Source organism: Triticum urartu, chromosome 7A (genome assembly GCF_056163025.1).
Source record: "Triticum urartu cultivar PI428250 chromosome 7A, HENAU_Tu73, whole genome shotgun sequence".
NCBI lineage: Eukaryota > Viridiplantae > Streptophyta > Magnoliopsida > Poales > Poaceae > Triticum > Triticum urartu.
The window spans coordinates 65,751,205-65,771,174 of record NC_141879.1 but is presented as its reverse complement, the minus strand read 5'-3'; the positions used below and the strand labels follow the sequence as shown (position 1 = coordinate 65,771,174).

Below are 19,970 nucleotides of genomic sequence, written 5' to 3'. Positions count from 1 at the left end.
CCTCTCAAGCTCATCACACATTTTGCCCAAGATTTGAAGGCCCCCATCCATTTAAATGATCACAAAGGTTAGCAACTTTTTCGTTTCATCTCTCATTGCTAGATTAGCTCGTGCAATGCTTTATATAGTGATTGATTTTTGAGTTTAGTAATTTGGGAGGAATTATATATATGTGCTAGTATTTGACTTATATGCAATTTGAGGTCAAAAATAACACTTAGTTTTGCATATGTAGGTGTGGTTTACTAAGTACCACTAGTAGAAAAAGGGTCAAACGTGAAGCACATTAGTGCCGGTTTGTATTTGAGCCGGCACTAATGTATACATTAGTGCCGGTTCCAACGGCTAGCCGGGCCGCTTTCATTAGTACCGGTTCGTGGCGAACCTTTAGCACCGGCTCGTGCCACGAACCGGTACTAATGAGAGTGGTGGCAGGATGTTGTCAGACTGGGGCCCCTCCAGCCCCTTTAGTACCGGTTCTTGGCACGAACCGGTACTAAAGGTCGTCCTACATAAACCCTTCGTCCACCCGAGCTCGCTCTGTTCTTCCCCTTTCCCCTCTCCTCTCTGTTCTTCCCCTCTTCCTCTCGAGCTCATCACACATTTTGCCCAAAATTTGTCAAGATTTGAAGGCCCCCATCCATTCAAATGATCACAAAGGTTAGCAACTTTGTCCTTTCATCTCTCATTGCTAGATTAGCTCTTGCAATGCTTTATATAGTGATTAATTTGTGAGTTTAGTAATTTGGGAGGATATATATATATATGTGCTAGTATTTGATTTATATGCAATTTGAGGTCAAAAATAACACTTAGTTTGCATATGTAGGTGTGGTTTACTTAGTGCCTTCTAAATCTCCGTCGTAACCACCATCGATCGCCTGCACCGTCCCGTCGCCGGCACCACCTTGTGGTGAGCCTCTTGTTCATGAAATTTTATATAAAAATTGATGTTTGTGTGATTTGAATATATAGTTACTCGTATAATTATCTTACCCGTACGTTGTTTGTTATACATATAGTGCCATGGTTTTGATATCCGTCCCCGTCGGCCCTCGTCCTTGTTATGATTCGGATGTGGCATATATATTCTCTTTTAAAACTAGTTGCATTTCGTGTTTATGACAAATTATGCCCATCAAGTTGACATAGAAATTTTTTCTAGGAGGTATGTGAACCGGAAATTCCAACTGACACTATTGTCGAGAGGTTAAATTTAGTTGAAAGAGAAAACGAGTACTTGAAAGAAAAATTGAAAAGAATTGAGGGGGAGAAGATGGAATTGGAGTTGCATGTTGCCGATGTCATCGATGATCACAAGATCAAGATGGAGAAAATGCGCTTGAAGATTAGAAAGATTAGAAAATATGCCATCGATAGTGAGGCTTGGTATCATTATGCTGTTGGATCCATTGTTACCTTAGTTGCAATCTTGATCGTATTTGTTGTTGCATTTAAATGCTTTAGCTAGAGAGTTATTTTTTTGTTGCATTTAAGTGTTGTATGAACTTGTATTAATTTGGTCTATTCGGTGTTGTGTAATGAAGATGAGCCGGCAATGGATGTACGATGACCGATGCTCTCCCCAGTTCGTTGAGGGCGTGCATACTTTTCTTCTTACGGCTGAGGCAAACAAGCGGGCGGATGGTTTTATGCCTTGTCCATGTGCTGGCTGTAAGAATGGTCGCAATTGCTCTACGTCAAGAACCATTCACGTCCACCTGTTTGAGTCCGGTTTCATGCCCCACTATAATGCTGCACCAAGCACGGAGAAAGAGGGGTTATGATGGAAGACAATGAAGAAGAAGAGGACGACGACAGCTATCCTGGCCATGGGTTCCCTGAATACGATGATACAACAATGGGGGAAGAAGCTGAGCCGGTAATGCGGGAAGAAGCTGAGCCGGTAATGCGGGAAGAAGCTGAAGAAGAGGCATCAGATGAGCCCGTTGATGATCTAGGTCGAGCCATTGCCGATGCAAAGAGAAATTGCGCAAGTGATTTGGAGAAGAATAAGTTGCAGCGCATGTTAGAGGATCACAAAAAATTGTTGTACCCGAATTGTGTAGGTGACAAGAAAAAGCTGGGCACCACACTGGAATTGCTGCAATGGAAGGCAGAGAATGGTGTATCTGACAAGGGATTTGGAAAGTTGCTGGTCATGATAAAGGATATGCTTTCAAAGGACAACGAATTGCTCGAGAGTACGTACGAAGCAAAGAAGGCTGTCTTCCGTCTAGGGTTAGAGGTGCAGAAGATACATGCATGCCCTAATGATTGCATCCTCTACCGTGGTGAGTACGAGGATTTGAACGCTTGCCCGGTATGCGGTGCATTGCGCTATAAGATCAGCCGCGATGACCCTGGTGATGTCGAGGGCGAGCGCCCCAGGAAGAAGATTCCTGCTAAGGTGATGTGGTATGCTCCTATAATACCACGGTTGAAACGTTTGTTCCAAAACAAAGAGCATGCCAAGGCGATGCGATGGCACAGAGAAGACCGTAAGAAAGACGGAAAGTTGAGAGTACCCGCTGACGGGTCACAGTGGAGAAAAATTGAAAGAAAGTATGGGAAGGAGTTTGCAGATGACGCAAGGAGCATATGGTTTGGTCTAAGCGCAGATGGCATTAATCCTTTTGGGGAGCAGAGCAGCAACCATAGCACCTGGCCTGTGACTCTATGTTTGTATAACCTTCCTCCTTTGTTGTGCATGAAGCGGAAGTTCATTATGATGCTAGTGCTCATCCAAGGCCCTAAGCAACCCGGCAACGACATTGATGTGTACCTAAGGCCATTAGTTGAAGAACTCTTACAACTGTGGAATGGAACAGGTGTACGTGCGTGGGATGAGCACATGGGGGAAGAATTTGACCTAAAGGCATTGCTATTCGTGACCATCAATGATTGGCCTGCTCTCAGTAACCTTTCAGGACAGACAAACAAGGGATACCGCGCATGCACGCACTGTTTGGACGATACCGACAGTATATATTGGGATAATTGTAAGAAGAATGTGTACCTGGGACATCGTCGATTTCTTCCGAGCAGGCACCCCGTAAGAAAGAAAGGCAAGCATTTCAAAGGTGAGGCGGATCACCGGACGAAGCCTCGCCACCGTACTGGTGCTGATGTACATGATATGGTCAAGGATTTGAAGGTGGTCTTTGGAAAGGGCCCTGGTGGACAACCTGTTCCGAATGACGCTGACGGACGCGCACGCATGTGGAAGAAGACATCTATATTTTGGGACCTGCCCTATTGGAAAGGCCTAGAGGTCCGCTCCGCAATCGACGTGATGCACGTGACGAAGAATCTTTGTGTGACCCTGCTTGGCTTCTTGGGCGTGTATGGGAAGAAAAAAGATACACCTGAGGCACGAGAGGACCAGCAACGTATGCACGGAAAAGACGGCATACATCAGGGTCATGCAAGCTACGCTCTTACCAAAGAAGAGAAGGAAATCTTCTTTGAATGCCTGCTCAGTATTAAGGTACCGTCTGGCTTCTCATCGAATATAAAGGGAATAATAAACATGGCAGAGAAAAAGTTCCACACCTAAAGTCTCATGACTGCCACGTGATTATGACGCAACTGCTTCTAGTTGCATTGAGGGGGCTTCTACCGGAAAACGTTCGATTAGCCATTGTGAAGCTATGTGCATTTCTCAATGCAATCCCTCAGAAGGTAATCGATCCAGAAGTCATACCAAGGTTAGAGAATGATTTGGTGCAATGTCTTGTCAGTTTCGAGTTGGTGTTCCCACCATCCTTCTTCAACATCATGACGCACGTCCTAGTTCACCTATGCGAAGAGATTAACGTTTTGGGTCCTGTATTTCTACACAATATGTTCCCCTTTGAGAGGTTCATGGGAGTCTTAAAGAAATATGTTCATAACCGTGCTAGGCCAGAAGGAAGCATCTCCAAGGGCCGTCAAAATGAGGAGGTCATTGAGTTTTGTATTGACTTTATTCCTGACCTTAAGACGATTGGTGTTCCTGAATTGCGGCATAAGGGCAGACTGGATGGAAAAGGCACGCTAGGAGGGGAACAAATAATATGTATGGATGGACATTCTCTCACTGAAGCACACTACACAGTTCTACAGAATTCCGCCTTGGTACCTCCGTATATGGATGAACACAAGAATTTGCTACGCTCCAACCACCCGGAGCGGTCTGATGACTGGATTACACGTGAACAAACCAGGAGTTTCGCCAGCTGGTTGCAGACACGTACCCTGCATGACACCTCTATTGAAGATGACCTGTACTTGCTGTCCCCATTACCATCTTCGAATATAATGACTTTCAAAGGGTACGAGATAAATGGTAATACATTTTACACGATCGCCCAAGATAAGAAGAGCACCAACCAAAACAGTGGTGTCCGCTTTGATGCAGAAACCAAGACGGGAAAGGAAACATATTATGGTTATATACAGGACATATGGGAACTTGACTATCGACGTGGTTTGAAGGTCCCTTTGTTTCGGTGCAAATGGGTCAATATGACACGAGGCGGGGTAACGGAAGACCCGCAGTACGGAATGACAACAGTGGATCTCAACAATCTTGCGTATGCAGACGAACCATTCGTCCTAGCCAATGATGTGGCACAGGTTTTCTATGTGAAGGACATGTCTACCAAGCCAAGAAAAAGAAAAGATAAGGAAGCGAATGCATCGTACGATGAGCCAAAGCGGCACATAGTTCTGTCTGGGAAGAGAAACATCGTGGGAGTGGATGACAAGACAGACAAGTCAGAAGATTATGAAAAGTTTGATGAAATTGCTCCATTCACAGTGAATATTGACCCGAGCATCCCGTTAAATGATGAAGATTTTCCATGGTTACGGCGCAAAGGGACACAGGCGAAGAAAAAGTTTCACACCCAAATATCTGGGATGTGATCGGCTTCACTATCATCACTTTCTTCTGTGTTTCACACCCAGAAGGGAATCTCTGTAATAGTTAGGGTAGTTAATTATGTGTTTTGGCATTTGAAACATGAAGAAATTTTATGTGCAAACAAATTATTTCATGCCTTTACTGATTTTTAAAGTTAAGTTATTCACAAACTAGTGATTCACACAAATTTCAAATAATTCAAAATTTAAACTATTCAAATTTGAAAACTACGGGCACTAACAGAAAGTTTGTAATTTTTTGTACCTAATGCAAAAATATTCACAAAGAAACTCTAAATACACAAAAAAACAACTCAAAAATAAATAAAGCAAAAAAATAAAAAAAGCCCGCCTACTAGGCCAGAGCGGCCTGCATATGACTAGAAACCCAACCTGTTGTTGGGCCAGGATGCAGGCCCGCAAAGGCCCAGTAGGCCCACAGGGCAGCACAGAACATGAAGGCCCAGTAGGCCTGCTTTGGAGAGGAGCTCGAGAGAGCTACCGCATGGGGGTTTATAAACCAGTGTGGACGCCCCTCGGCTAGCGAGGTGGGACTAAACTTGCCGCACAACACCTTGCCAGCGCACCCCCTTTAGTACCGGGTGGTGGCTCCAACCGGTACTAAAGGCCCCCCCTTTAGTACCGCTTGGAGCCACCACCCGGTACTAAAGGGTGTGCGGTTCCCCCCGCTTGGCCTGGCCAAAACAGGCCTTTATTACCGGTTGGTGGCTCCAACCGGTACTAAAGGTCCATCCTATATAACTAAACACTTCAAAAATTTCAGTTTCTCATCTGCTTCTTCTCCTCTGCCCCGTCGCCCGCCGCCCCCGTCTCCATATCCCTCGTCGCCGCCCCCGTCACCGCCCCGTCCCCGTCATCGCCGCCCCGTCGTCCCCGTCCCCGTCGTCCCCGTCGTCACCGCCCCGTCGTCCCGGCCCGTCCGCCGTCGTCCCCGTCCCCGTCATCGCCGCCCCGTCCCTGTCGTCGCCGCCCCGGCCCGTCCCCGTCGTCGCCGCCCCATCCCTGTCCCCGTCATCGCCATCCCCGTCGTAGCCGCGCCCGTCGCCCTCCCCATCGCCGCCCCCCGTCGCCTCTCGCCTCGCCGGTGAGGACACACACACACATACATTTTTTTTAGTTTTTTAGTTATAGAAATAGTTATAAAAATGTTAGAAATTTTTCTTTTTTAGTTATAGAAATATTTAGTTATATAGCATTGTTAGAAATGTTATAGAAAAGTTAGAATTGTTAGGAATTTTTCTGTTTTTTAGTTATAGAAATAGTTATAAAAAAATTCGAAATTTTTCCCTTTTTAGTTATAGAAATAGTTGGTTTTATAGCATTGTTAGAAATGTTATAGAAAAGTTAGAATTGTTAGGAATTTTTCTGTTTTTTAGTTATAGAAATAGTTATAAAAAAGTTAGAATTTTTTTGTTTTTTTAGTTATAGAAATATTAGAAATGTTATAGAAATGTTAGTTATATATATATATAGAAATGTTATAATTTTTTTTCTGTTTTTTAGTTATAGAAATATTAGAAATGTTAGTTATATAGCATTGTTAGAAATGTTATAGGAATGTTAGTTATATAGAAATGTTAAAAATTTTAGTTATCAAAATCCAATCATTAAAAAATGTTACTTTTTGCGGGCATATAGCTAGTATTTGTTCTCAACGATGCCCGGCCCGCATCCTCGCCGTCGACCCGTCCGTGACGATGTCCGGCTGACCCATGTCCGGGACTGGGCTCTGCCGGGCTGGCACTGGGAGGTGCTGCCTGGAGGGGCGCGCCACTTGATGAGGAACCCGGCCCCGGTCGTCGACCCTGATCTCGTTTGGTGGTGTTCGTGTGAGCCAGTTTCGATGCGGAGGGAGCCGGCCCCGCCGGAGGTGGTACGTCGCCGTGTCAGGGAGGAGGACGAGCACGTCCATCGCTACATGGTTGCGTTAGACACTGGTAGAAAAAGGGCCTACAGTCCCGGTTCGTAAGGGCCTTTAGTCCCGGTTCCTGAACCGGGACTAAAGTGTCGGTACTAATACCTCCCCCCTTTAGTCCCGGTTCAATCCAGAACCGGGACTAAAGCCCCTCCACGTGGGCAGTGCGCAGAGCCTAGTCAGGAGACCCTTTGGTCCCGGTTGGTGGCACCAACCGGGACCAATAGGCATCCACGCGTCAGCATTTCTGTGGCTGGGGTTTTTGTTTTTTTTTGAAAGGGGGGGGGAGGGTTGGGGGTTTTGGGGAGTTAATTTAGGTGTTTCATATATTGTGTTAGCTAGCTATAATTAATATAGAGAAGTGTCCTCTCTTATGTCCGTGCTTGGTCGACGCTACGTACTATACATACGTATAGAGAGGACTAGACACGCTGGCTAGCTAGTAAAGCAAACGAAGGAAACAGAAGATCGTCATGAACATATATGCATACAGAGAGAAGTGATATCGACCACCTCTCCTTCTCCGAGAGATTGGTCGAACAACAAGTTCTCGTATATCTAGCTGACACTACCGGCTACATATATACAATAATTATCTCTTACAAATATAATCATACGGACTCAGGGTTCACATAGAATTCTCCGTCTTCAAGGATCACGTGGTCAAGAAAGAATGCCGCCAATTCCTCTTGAATTGCTCGCATGCGAGCTGGTGCTAGGAGTTCATCCCGCTTCCGAAACATCTAATTTGAAGAAGGGGGTCAATACATATATATATGAATGAATGAAACTCAACACAAATGATGGTAATAAAATAAAATTGTGAATGTTGTTATTTACGTACTTCATATTGTTCGTTAGAGTACCCGCCCCGCTCACACGTCGTGTGGCGGATGGACTCGCAGATGTAGTATCCACAGAAATCATTCCCTTGTTCCTGCCACAACCACTTTACCAGAAATAGAGGTCAATCAAACTGATAAGCAAGAATGCTAAATGGTATTGATGAAACTAGAGCTTGAATCACTAGGAGATGCGCGGAACATGCTACTATAGTACTTACTTTCGGGTGTCTAAATTCCAGCTCCTTCGGCAGTCCCAGAACTTTTTTGGTGAATTTTCTCCAAACCCTGCCGGACAAAGAAAACAATTACTTGATAGCAGGAAATGAACAAAGTTGCTGATATGGTGGATAATGATCGATTTAACTTACTTCTTGAGGATTTCAGTCATGTCTGCATAGTCCTGGGGATCTTTTCATTTTGAGTCTAAGACGGTTACTAGTCCCTGCTCAAGCTTAATCTCTAGGAGAATATAGTGGAAACTGCACACGCATGCATAACTCATGAATTACATTACTATAACCTTGACTAATATATAAGGGAAACCGAATACGCACAAGACAGTAACACTCACTTGAAGTTGTAAGGAAAGAGTATTATATCTTTGTTTTGATTTATTATGAACGATTGTAGCAAGTTGGCCTCGGTAGCTGCGGCATGAAGTTTAACCTGAGTTGCATCTATGAGATATGTGTTAATGAACCCAATATCACCGACTTGTCTTTTCTTCAATTCGACGATCTTCAATCTGCATAATATAGTGAGGATGATTATAAATACATGCAATGAAAGAGCTAAGCTATATAGAGAAACTTAATGACAGAAGTAGTACTACTTACAGATAGTAGCAGGCGACCGCTGTTTTATCGAGGGCCAATTGACTGAAAAACTGATAGAACTCCTCAAATGGAACAGGAAACAGATCAATTCCAACGAGGTCATGCTCCTTTTTAACTTTCACATACAAAGTAATCCTCCCCCCAGAGTCTCTGCAGATTTTCAAGTACCAATCATGCAATCTTCGCATCATCGTTGATAGAGATCTTTCATCTTCCACGAGAGGCTTCCCGTACTCGTATCTTTGTATCTGCATCTCCATGGGTTCATAATGTACTTCGTCGGGCAGGTAATCTGCAAGATTGCTATAACCGGGCACCATCCTCGGATCATTAGCGACGTTGTGGATAGGAACCTTGAGCGGGGGGCATGATTGCTTCGCTTGTTTGCCGAGCTGGGCAATTTGTTTCCCAGCTCGTCGTTCTTTCAGCCTTTGATCACTGACAGTACTTCCCGACCGCTCCGCTTCGGCAAATTCCTTTCTAATAATGCGGTCATAGTTTCCTTCGGCGGTTTTGTCAGGGCAGCCAGAGTGCGCTTCACTTTCACCCGATCTACCTTCTCCTCCGGAGGTGGATGTTTCTTTGCTTTCACCCCTTCAAAGAATTTCCTCACTTCTTCTCGCGCGATCTCGGCATTCTCCTCCTGGGTCCTCTCGTATGGTAACTTCTCTGGAGTCTTCAGAGAAGGACCGAATCTGTATGTCCTCCCGCCTCTGGTTGTACTTCTAGACGCCGACCGAGCAGACGAAGCGGTTGTCTTCTTTACTTGCTTAAGAGGCGGAGGAGAAGGACTACGACCCGCCGGAGCAGCTAGAGCGGCGGCAGGTCTCTTCCGCCCTTGCTGACGAGGCGGAGAAGGAGGAGGCTGGCTGCTCGGGCGCGTCGGCGCAGGCGGAGACGGGGGCGGAGTGCCGCCACGCGCCGGAGAAGGAGCCGGCCGAGGGCCCTGATCGTCACTCGCCGGAGGAGGAGGCGGTGGAGGAGGCGGAGTGCCCTGACTCACCGGAGGAGGAGGAGGAGGCGGAGGCGTCCAGTTCGGAAGGTTGATGAGCTCCTTCCGCCATGGGCATGGAGTCTTCAGAGAAGACCCCAGCCGAGTCTCCCCTTCACCGGTAGGGTGGTCAAGCTGGAGGTCCTCAAATCCCTCCGTTATCTCATCCACCATCACCCTAGCATATCCTTCTGGAATCGGCTGGCAGTGAAAAGTTGCGCCGGGTTCAGTAGGATAAACAGAGCCAACAGCCGCCTTGACCTTCAAATTCATCCATTGCTTCATAAGGTGGCAATTTTGAGACTCCGTTATAGCATCCACAGGATAGCTGGCAGGAGCCGTCAAGGCATGCTCCGGCTGAAGCAGCTCGGTGGAAGCCACGCTGCTTCTGCGTTGAGATGGCAGGGTAGCTTCGGGGGAGGCTTCGGCAGTACGTTTGCTGCGATTTGCTTCTCGTTCCTCTATCGCTTGTACCCTTGCGTGCAGCGCCTGCAGTTCGGTCTGCTGCACTTTTTTCCTCCTCTCATGGGATTTGTAACCGCCTGCGTCCGGAAACCCAACCTTCCACGGAACGGAGCCTGGCGTGCCTCGTGTCCGTCCAGGGTGCTCAGGATTCCCGAGGGCCATTGTGAGCTCGTCGTGCTCTCTGTCTGGAAAGAACGTCCCTTCCTGCGCTGCTTCGATATACTGCTTAAGCTTACTGACTGGTATGTCCATTTGTTCGTTCGTCCAAATGCACTTCCCTGTTTCAGGGTCCAAGGTTCCGCCAGCCCCAAAGAACCAAGTCCGGCAACGGTCTGGCCAGTTATTTGTCTCTGGTTCGATCCCTTTATGAACCAGATCATTCTCAACCTTGGACCACTTAGGCCGGGCTACGAGGTAGCCACCTGACCCCGTGCGATGGTGAAGCTTCTTCTTCGCAGCATTTTGCTTGTTTGTCGCCGACATCTTCTGACTCTTTTCCGATGTCTTGTAGGCCACAAATGCGGGCCAGTGATCTCTAATCTTCTCATATCTTCCCTTGAATTCTGGTGTCTCTTTTTTATCGACAAACCTATTCAGCTCTTTCTTCCACCTCCTGAATAGTTCTGCCATCCTCTTCAGAGCAAAAGACTTGATCAATTTCTCTTTAACTGGGTTCTCTGGATTATCCTCAGGTGGTAGGGTGAAATTTGACTTCAGCTCAGTCCAAAGATCATTTTTCTGCATATCATTGACATAAGACACCTCAGGGTCTTCTGTAGCCGGCTTAAACCATTGCTGGATGCTTATCGGGATCTTGTCCCTAACCAGAACCCCGCACTGAGCAACAAATGCGCTCTTTGTCCGGAGGGGTTCAATAGGTTGGCCGTCGGGCGCGATTGCTGTGATCTCAAGCTTTTCATCCGAGCTCAACTTTTTCTTCGGGCCTCGTCTCTTTACCGAAGTTGTGCTCGATCCGGAGGGCTAGAAAAAAGAACAAAGACTTAATTAATATGTGTACATACCAAAACAATGAATGCATCAATCAGCTAGTCACAATAGGCTTAACTAATATATATACCTGGTCGGACTCGGTTCGGTCACCGGAGCCGTCATCACGGTCTCCTTCTTGCACCGGCATTGGGTCACCGGAGCCGTCCTCATGTTCTTCTTCTTGCACCGGCATTAGGTCACCGTAGCCAGCTTGTTCACCCTCTCCTTCCAGACCATCGGTTTCGTTGAGATAGTACGAAACGACATCACTTCCTTGTGCGATTATCTCCCTCAACAACGCTTCTTTTGTTGCTTCGTCTAGGGCGGTGTCCATAGTTTCTACAAATATTTACAACATGGCAATTATTATCCAAACATGACAGATGGATATATTAGTGCCAAACGTATAACTAGCTACCTAATCATAGTAAGCTATCGGGAGGGGGTATATATCGACAACGACGACACTACATCTATGTCCCTCGACGACCCTCGTTCCCGATAAAAAAAGAGGAAGAAGAATAAAAAAAGAGGAGAAGAAAGAATAGAGGAGAAGAACCCTCGAACCCTCGACCCCTAGACGACCCTCTTCTTCCACTCATGTTCGAGAGGATCGCCGAGGGGTCGGGAGGTTTCCTAGTGTCAAAGGATTCAACAAAACCATGTCTTCATCATTAGGCGAAAGTAACATGTGCATGATGGTACGAATCTCTTCAAAGTTGTTCTGGAACGGAGTCCTAGATAGGATAATTCGCTTTTTGGTACAAAGTTCAGAAAGAGCCTTCCGAATATCGCTATTTGGAAGGCCTTTGCTGAATTCGTACCAAAAGACGAATTATTCTATCCGGGACTCCATTCCAGAAAAACTTTGCAGAACTTCGTACCAACATGCCCTGGTTACTTCCGGCTAATGATGAAGGCATGGATTTCTTCAATACTTTGACACTAGGAAACCTCTCTTGACCCCTCGGCGATCCTCGACCCCTCGAACCCTCGATGACCCTGGAACCCTCGACCCCTAGACGACCCTCTTCTTCCTCTCATGTTCGAGAGGATCGCCGAGGGGTCGGGAGGTTGCCTAGTGTCAAAGGAAACCCTAAACAGCTAGCAAGTATCGTGGGTGTGAGATACATGTGGCCTTCGGTGTCGGATACTACATCCACGTCCCACAAGTGACGTGGGCGTCGAAGCCCGCGCCACTTGTGGGATGTGGATGTAGTGTCCGACACCGATGGTACATCTATCTCACACCGACGATACTTTCTATTTAGGGTTTCTCCTCTACCGCTCGACGACCCTCTCGACGACCCTCGTTGCCGATAAAATAAAGAGGAAGAAGAAGAAGAAAAAAGAAGAGAAGAAAGAATAGAGGAGAAGACTTCCTCTTCTTCCTCTCCTCTTCTTCCCCTTCTTCCTCGCCTCTCTCATGAATGTCCGGCGTTCTCGACCCCCCCCCACGTGTCGAAGAAAAAAAAGAAGAAAAAAAAGAGGAGAAGAAGAAAGGAATAGAGGAGAAAAGAGAAAATAGAATATATATTCTATTTTTCTCTTCTTCTCCTCTATTCCTTTCTTCTTCTCCTCTTCTTTTTCTTCTATTTTCTTCTTCTTATTTATTTCTCCTCGTCTTCCTCTCCCCTCTCGGCGACCCTAGACCCCCTCTCGACCCTCGACCCCTAGGCGACCGTCGACCCCTCTCTTTTTTTTCTTCCTCTTCTATTTTATCCTCTTCTTCCTCTACCGCTCGGCGACCCTCGACGACCCTCGTTCCCGATAAAAAAAGAGGAAGAAGAAGAAAAAAAAGAGGAGAAGAAAGAATAGAGGAGATCTTCTCCTCTATTCTTTCTTCTCCTCTTTTTTCTTTTCTTATTCCTCTTCTTTTTTTATCCTCTTCCTCCTCTCATGTTCGACGACCCTCGACCCCTCGGCGACCCTAGACCCCCTCTCGACCCCCTCTTCTTCTCCCTCTTCTAATTCATTTGTTCATATGAATATACAAACGTTTTCATATTTACAATAATTAATATCACCAAAAAAATCTATGAACAGAAAAAAATCCTAATTTTTCTAAAAAACTATCTTTTGCATATATACATGAACATAGATATATACACAGAGAACATATATATACATATATATAAAAAACAAGCATATATATGAAAAAAACATATATATGAAAAAAATGCTAGCTAGGGCGCCGGCCGGACCAGAGGAGGACCGCGGAGTCGGCGGCGAGGATGGCGACGGGGCAGTGGGCGCGCGCTTGGGGTAGGAGACGCGGGCGACGGCGACGGCGGGCCGGGGCGGCGGGCGTCGGGCAAGGGGCCGGCGCGGGCGACGGTGAGGGCGGGACGGGGCGGTGCGCGTCGGGGCAGGGACGAGGGCGACGGCGACGGGGGAGGGCCGGGGCGGCGCGCGTCGCGGGCGACGGCGACGATAGGCGCGGGCGACGGCGACGATGGGGGCGGGCGGCGTCGGGGCAACTGCAAGATGAGAATGAAAAATTCCAAAGTGTGGCCTTATATAGCAGAGGCTTTAGTCTCGGTTCGTGGCAGCAACCGGGACTAAAGGTGGGCATTAGTCTCGGTTGGTGCCACGAACCGAGACCAATGGCCTCTTTTCGGCAGCCCAAAGGGCGGGAAGCGAAGACCATTGGTCCCGGTTGGTGGCACCAACCGGGACTAAAGGGGGGCAATGGTCACGGTTGGTGCCAACCGGGACTAAAGGGGGGCAATGGTCACGGTTGGTGCCACGAACCGTGACCAATGCCACCTTTAGTCTCGGTTGGTGCCACCAACCGGGACCAATGCCCTTGTGCTGCCCCGCGCCCAAAAGTTTAGTCCCACCTCGCTAGTTGACAGCGCCCAACACCAGTTTATAAGCTCTGCTGCCTCCTCCCTCTCGAACTCCTCTGAACTGCAGGCCTATGGACCTAATTTGACACTGCTTTTCCTGTGGGCCTATTGGGCCTTCTGCGGGCCTGAATCCTGGCCCATGTAGGGTTTCTAGTCGTATTCAGGCCGTGGAGGCCCAGTAGGTGGCATTTTTTTTGGTTTTTCTTTTTTATTTCTACATTTTTTTGGTTTTTTATTTTTTTATTTCTACTTAAAACTAAATACTTACAGTTTTTTAGTGATTTCTTTTTGCTTTTAGGTCACAAAAATTATAAACTTTCTGTTAGTGCCATTAGTTTTAAATTTTAAATATTTTAAATTTGAATTTTTAAAAATTTGTGTGAATCACTAGTTTATGAATAACTTTACTATAAAATTAGAATTTTTTTTCTATTTATTTTTTATTTCTACTTAAAACTAAATACTTACAGTTTTTTAGTGATTTCTTTTTGCTTTTAGGTCACAAAAATTATAAACTTTCTGTTAGTGCCATTAGTTTTAATTTTAAATAGTTTAAATTTGAATTTTTAAAAATTTGTGTGAATCACTAGTTTATGAATAACTTTACTATAAAATTAGAATTTTTTTTCTTCTTTGCTATTTATTTTTTATTTATACTTACAATTAAATACTTATAGTTTGATTTTAGGTCACACAAATTATATTCTTTTTGCTATTGAAGAATATTATAGTTTTATTTTAGTTGATCATAACATAATATTTTAATTGATTGTTTTTATTTTCATAAAAGTTTTGTAGTTCATTCTGTTTGCTATTAATTCATTCTTTGAGCTAAATGACTCTGAAATTGGAAAGCATTTCAAAATGAACTCTGAAAAGGTTGAAAGTTGGCATGGTATCATCATTTCACCCACATAGCATGTTCCAAAAAGTAGAGAGGGTTACGACAAAAAATTGATGCACTTCGTGTACAAAATGGACAATCACTTTCGAAGTATCAAAGTTTCAAACCATAAGGCATGAAAGCATTTCAAATGAACTGTGAAAAAGTTGAAAGTTGGGATGGTATCATAATTTCACCCACATAGCATTTGCTTATTGCGGGAGAAAGTCTTCACTTTTTCTTTGCTTGTGTCATTTGCTTATTGCGCTGTAACCATGGATAATCTTCATTGTTTATCAGGATGCTTGGGTCAGCCTTGACATTGAAGGGAGGAATTTCATGAAACTTTTCATAATCTTCAGACATGTCTGTCTTGCCGTCCACTCCCAGGATGTCCCTTTTTCCCGAAAGAACTATGTGGCACTTTGGCTCATCGTATGATGTATTCGCTTCCTTATCTTTTCTTTTTCTCGGTTTGGTAGACATGTCCTTCACATAGATAACCTGTGCCACATCATTGGCTAGGACGAACGGTTCGTCAGTGTACCCAAGATTTTTCAGATCCACTGTTGTCATTCCGTACTGTGGGTCTACCTGCTGTACCCCGCCGCCTAACAGATTGACCCATTTGCACTTAAACAAAGGGACCTTAAAATCAGGTCCGTAGTCAAGTTCCCATATGTCCACTATGTAACCATAATATGTGTCCTTTCCGCTCTCGGTTGCTGCATCAAAGCGGACACCGCTGTTTTGGTTGGTGCTCTTTTGATCTTGGGCGATCGTGTAAAATGTATTCCCATTTATCTCGTATCCTTTGTAAGTCAATACAGTCAAATATGGTCCCCTGGACAACAAGTACAACTCATCACAAACAGTATTGTCACCTCTGAGACGTGTTTCCAACCAACTGGTGAAAGTCCTGATGTGTTCACATGTAATCCAGTCGTCGCATTGCTCCGGGTGTTTGGAGCGCAGACTGTTCTTGTGTTCATCGACATACGGGGTCACCAAGGTAGAGTTCTGTAGAACTGTGTAGTGTGCTTGAGACCAAGAATATCCGTCCCTGCATATTATTGAGTCTCTTCCAAGAGTGCCTTTTCCAGTCAGTCTCCCCTCATACCGCGATTTAGGGAGACCTATCTTGTTAAGGCCAGGAATGAAGTCAACACAAAACCCGATAACATCCTCTGTTTGATGGCCCATGGAGATGCTTCCTTCTGGCCTAGCGCGGTTACGGACATATTTCTTTAGGACTCCCATGAACCTCTCAAAGGGGAACATATTGTGTAGAAATACGGGCCCCAGGATGACAATCTCGTCGACTAGATGAACTAGGACGTGCGTCACGATATTGAAGAAGGATGGTGGGAACACCAGCTCGAAACTGACAAGACATTGCGCCACATCACTCCTTAGCCTTGGTACGATTTCTGGATCAATCACCTTCTAAGAGATTGGATTGAGGAATGCACATAGCTTCACAATGGCTAATCAGACGTTTTCCGGTAGAATCCCCCTCAATGCAACCGAAAGCAGTTGCGTCATAATCACGTGGCAGTCATGAGACTTTAGGTTCTGAAACTTTTTCTCTGGCATATTTATTATCCCCTTTATATTCGACGAGAAGCCAGTCGTGACCTTCATACTGAGCAGGCATTCAAAGAAGATTTCTTTCTCTTCTTTCGTAAGAGCGTAGCTGGTAGGACCTTTATACTGCTTCGGAGGCATGCCGTCTTTTTCATGCAAACATTGCAGGTCCTCCCGTGCCTCAGGTGTATCTTTTGTCTTCCCATACACGCCCAAGAAGCCTAGCAGGTTCACGCAAAGGTTCTTCATCACGTGCATCACGTCGATTGAGGAGCGGACCTCTAGGTCTTTCCAGTAGGGTAGGTCCCAAAATATAGATTTCTTCTTCCACATGGGTGCGTGTCCCTCAGCGTCATTCGGAACAGCTAGTCCACCGGGACCCTTTCCAAAGATTACGTAGTGTAAATCATTCACCATAGCAAGCACGTGATCACCCGTGCGCATGGCGGGCTTCTTCCGGTGATCTGCTTCGCCTTTGAAATGCTTGCCTTTCTTTCGACATTGATGGTTGGTCGGAAGAAATCGACGATGTCCCAGGTACACATTCTTCCTGCATTTGTCCAGGTATATACTTTCAGTGTCATCTAAACAGTGCGTGCATGCGTGGTATCCTTTGTTTGTCTGTCCTGAAAGGTTACTGAGAGCGGGCCAATCGTTGATGGTCACGAACAGCAACGCCTTAAGGTTAAATTCCTCCTGTCTGTGCTCATCCCACGTACGTACACCGTTTCCATTCCACAGCTGTAAAAGTTCTTCAACTAATGGCCTTAGGTACACATCAATTTCATTGCCGGGTTGCTTAGGGCCTTGGATGAGAACTGGCATCATAATGAACTTCCGCTTCATGCACATCCAAGGAGGAAGGTTATACATACATAGAGTCACGGGCCAGGTGCTGTGATTGCTGCTCTGCTCCCCGAAAGGATTAATGCCATCCGCGCTTAAAGCAAACCATACATTCCTTGGGTCCTTTGCAAACTCATCCCAGTACTTTCTCTCGATTTTTCTCCACTGCGACCCGTCAGTGGGTGCTCTCAACTTCCCATCTTTCTTTCGGTTCTCACTGTGCCATCACATCAACTTGGCATGCTCTTCATTTCTGAACAGACGTTTCAACCGTGGTATTATAGGAGCATACCACATCACCTTCGCAGGAACCCTCTTCCTGAGGGGCTCGCCGTCAACATCACCGGGGTCATCTCGTCTGATCTTATACCGCAACGCACCGCATACCGGGCATGCGTTCAGATCCTTGTATGCACCGCGGTAGAGGATGCAGTCATTAGGGCATGCATGTATCTTCTCCACCTCCAATCCTAGAGGGCATACGACCTTCTTTGCTGCGTATGTACTGTCGGGCAATTCGTTATCCTTTGGAAGCTTCTTCTTCAATATTTTCAGTAGCTTCTCAAATCCTTTGTCAGCCACAGCATTCTCTGCCTTCCACTGCAGCAATTCCAATACGGTACCGAGCTTTGTGTTGCCATCTTCGCAATTGGGGTATAACCCTTTTTTGTGATCCTCTAACATGCGATCGAACTTCAGCTTCTCCTTTTGACTAATGCATTGCGTCCTTGCATCGACAATGACCCGGCGGAGATCATCATCATCGGGCACATCGTCTGGTTCCTCTTGATCTTCAGCAGCTTCACCCGTGGCAGCATCATTGGGCACATCGTCTGGTTCCTCTTGATCTTCACCAGCTCTCCCCGTTGCAGCATCACCGTATTCAGGGGGCACATAGTTGTCATCGTACTCTTCTTCTTCGCCGTCTTCCATCATAACCCCTATTTCTCCGTGCCTCGTCCAAACATTATAGTGTGGCATGAAACCCTTATAAAGCAGGTGGGAGTGAAGGATTTTCCGGTTAGAGTAAGACCTCGTATTCCCACATTCAGTGCATGGACAACACATAAAACCATTCTGCTTGTTTGCCTCAGCCGCATCGAGAAACTCACGCACGCCCTTAATGTACTCACGGGTGTGTCTGTCACCGTACATCCATTGCCGGTTCATCTGCGTGCATTATATATAATTAAGTGTCCAAATTAATAGAAGTTCATCATCACATTAAAACCAAAGTGCATACATAGTTCTCACCTAATAACATATAGCTCTCCAGAGCATCTAATTAATTAAACCATACATTGAAACTATGTAAAACATTTCAATGCGAAAACAAATGCGATCATAATCGCAACCAAGGTAACAATTGATCCAACGGCATAATGATACCAAGCCTCGGTATGAATGGCATATTTTCTAATCTTTCTAATCTTCAAGCGCATTGCATCCATCTTGATCTTGTGATCATCGACGACATCCGCGACATGCAACTCCAATATCATCTTCTCCTCCTCAATTTTTTTATTTTTTCCTTCAACAAATTGTTTTCTTCTTCAACTAAATTTAACCTCTCGACAAGGTCGGTTGGCATTTCCGATTCACATACATCCTAGATAAATAAAATCTATGTCACGTTGGTCGGCATAATTTTCATAAACAATAAATGAACCAATAGTTATAAAGATAATATACATACCAAATCCGAATCATAGACAGGACGAGGGCCGACGGGGGCGGATACCAAAACCATCGCACTATATAAGATGCAATAAAAATGTAAGAAAATGATACAAGTATCTATCTAAACATACAAGTAAGAATATTTTTCCTCGATGAAAGAAGATAAGAACAAGAGGCTCACCACAGTGGTGTCGGTGATGAGATCGGCGCGGGTGATCGACGGCGGTGAAGACGGGGACGGGGCGTGACGGACCGCTAAATCTAGACAAATCTCGAGGAAAATGGAGCTTGGAGGTCGAGCTTCGAGAGGAGAAAGCTTAAGTAGTGTGGCTCGGGCATTCCATCGAACACCTCATGTGCATAGGAGGTGAGCTAGAGCACCACAAAGCCCTCTCCCCCTCGGCCAGAAAAAACAGAGCACTGTGCTCTGCTCTTGCGCGAGGGGGTATATATAGGCACCTCATTGGTCCCGGTTGGTGACATGAACCGGGACTAAAGGGGAGCCTTTGGTCCCGGTTCAAGCCACCAAACGAGACCAATGGTGGTGGGCCAGGAGGGAGGCCCTTTGGTCCCGGTTCATCCCACCAACCGGGACCAAAAGGTCCAGATGAACCGGGACCAATGGCCCACGTGGCCCGGCCGACCCCCTGGGCTCACGAACCGGGACCAATGCCCACATTGGTCTCGGTTCTAGACTGAACCGGGACTAATGGGCTGATGCGGCCTGGACCATAGCCCTGTTTTCTACTAGTGAGAGGGCGACAGATTCTCCAATACCTGGCAGTTTCTTCAGGGATCTCACTTCAGCTATGATCCTGTGAGGGTTCCTTCTCTTTGGGTGTCCACCGCCCGCGCCGCATGATCCGACGATGTATTCGAGATTATATCTATTATTCGAGACGATGTATTCGAGATTATATGTATTATTCGAGACGATGTATTTGAGATTATATCTATTATTCGAGATGACGTATTCGAGATTATATTTGATGATGCTTATTATGTACTATGATTGATTCAGTTTTTCCTTATTAATTGATTGCATCCATGCATTGTAATTTGAATATATTTCTTTTGGATTAGTTAAACAAAACCTATGGCGGACAATACCGGCAAAGAGGGAGAAGAGGCCCTGTTCAATATCATACGCA

General features: G+C 45.8%; 2 pseudogenes; one reads left to right on the top strand and one right to left on the bottom strand.

The window, feature by feature from the left end:
• LOC125518321 (ABC transporter G family member 50-like) overlaps positions 1–19,970 on the bottom strand; it is a 60,110-nt pseudogene that overhangs the window by 28,568 nt on the left and 11,572 nt on the right.
• LOC147957840 (uncharacterized) lies at positions 1,548–4,911 on the top strand (annotated as a pseudogene).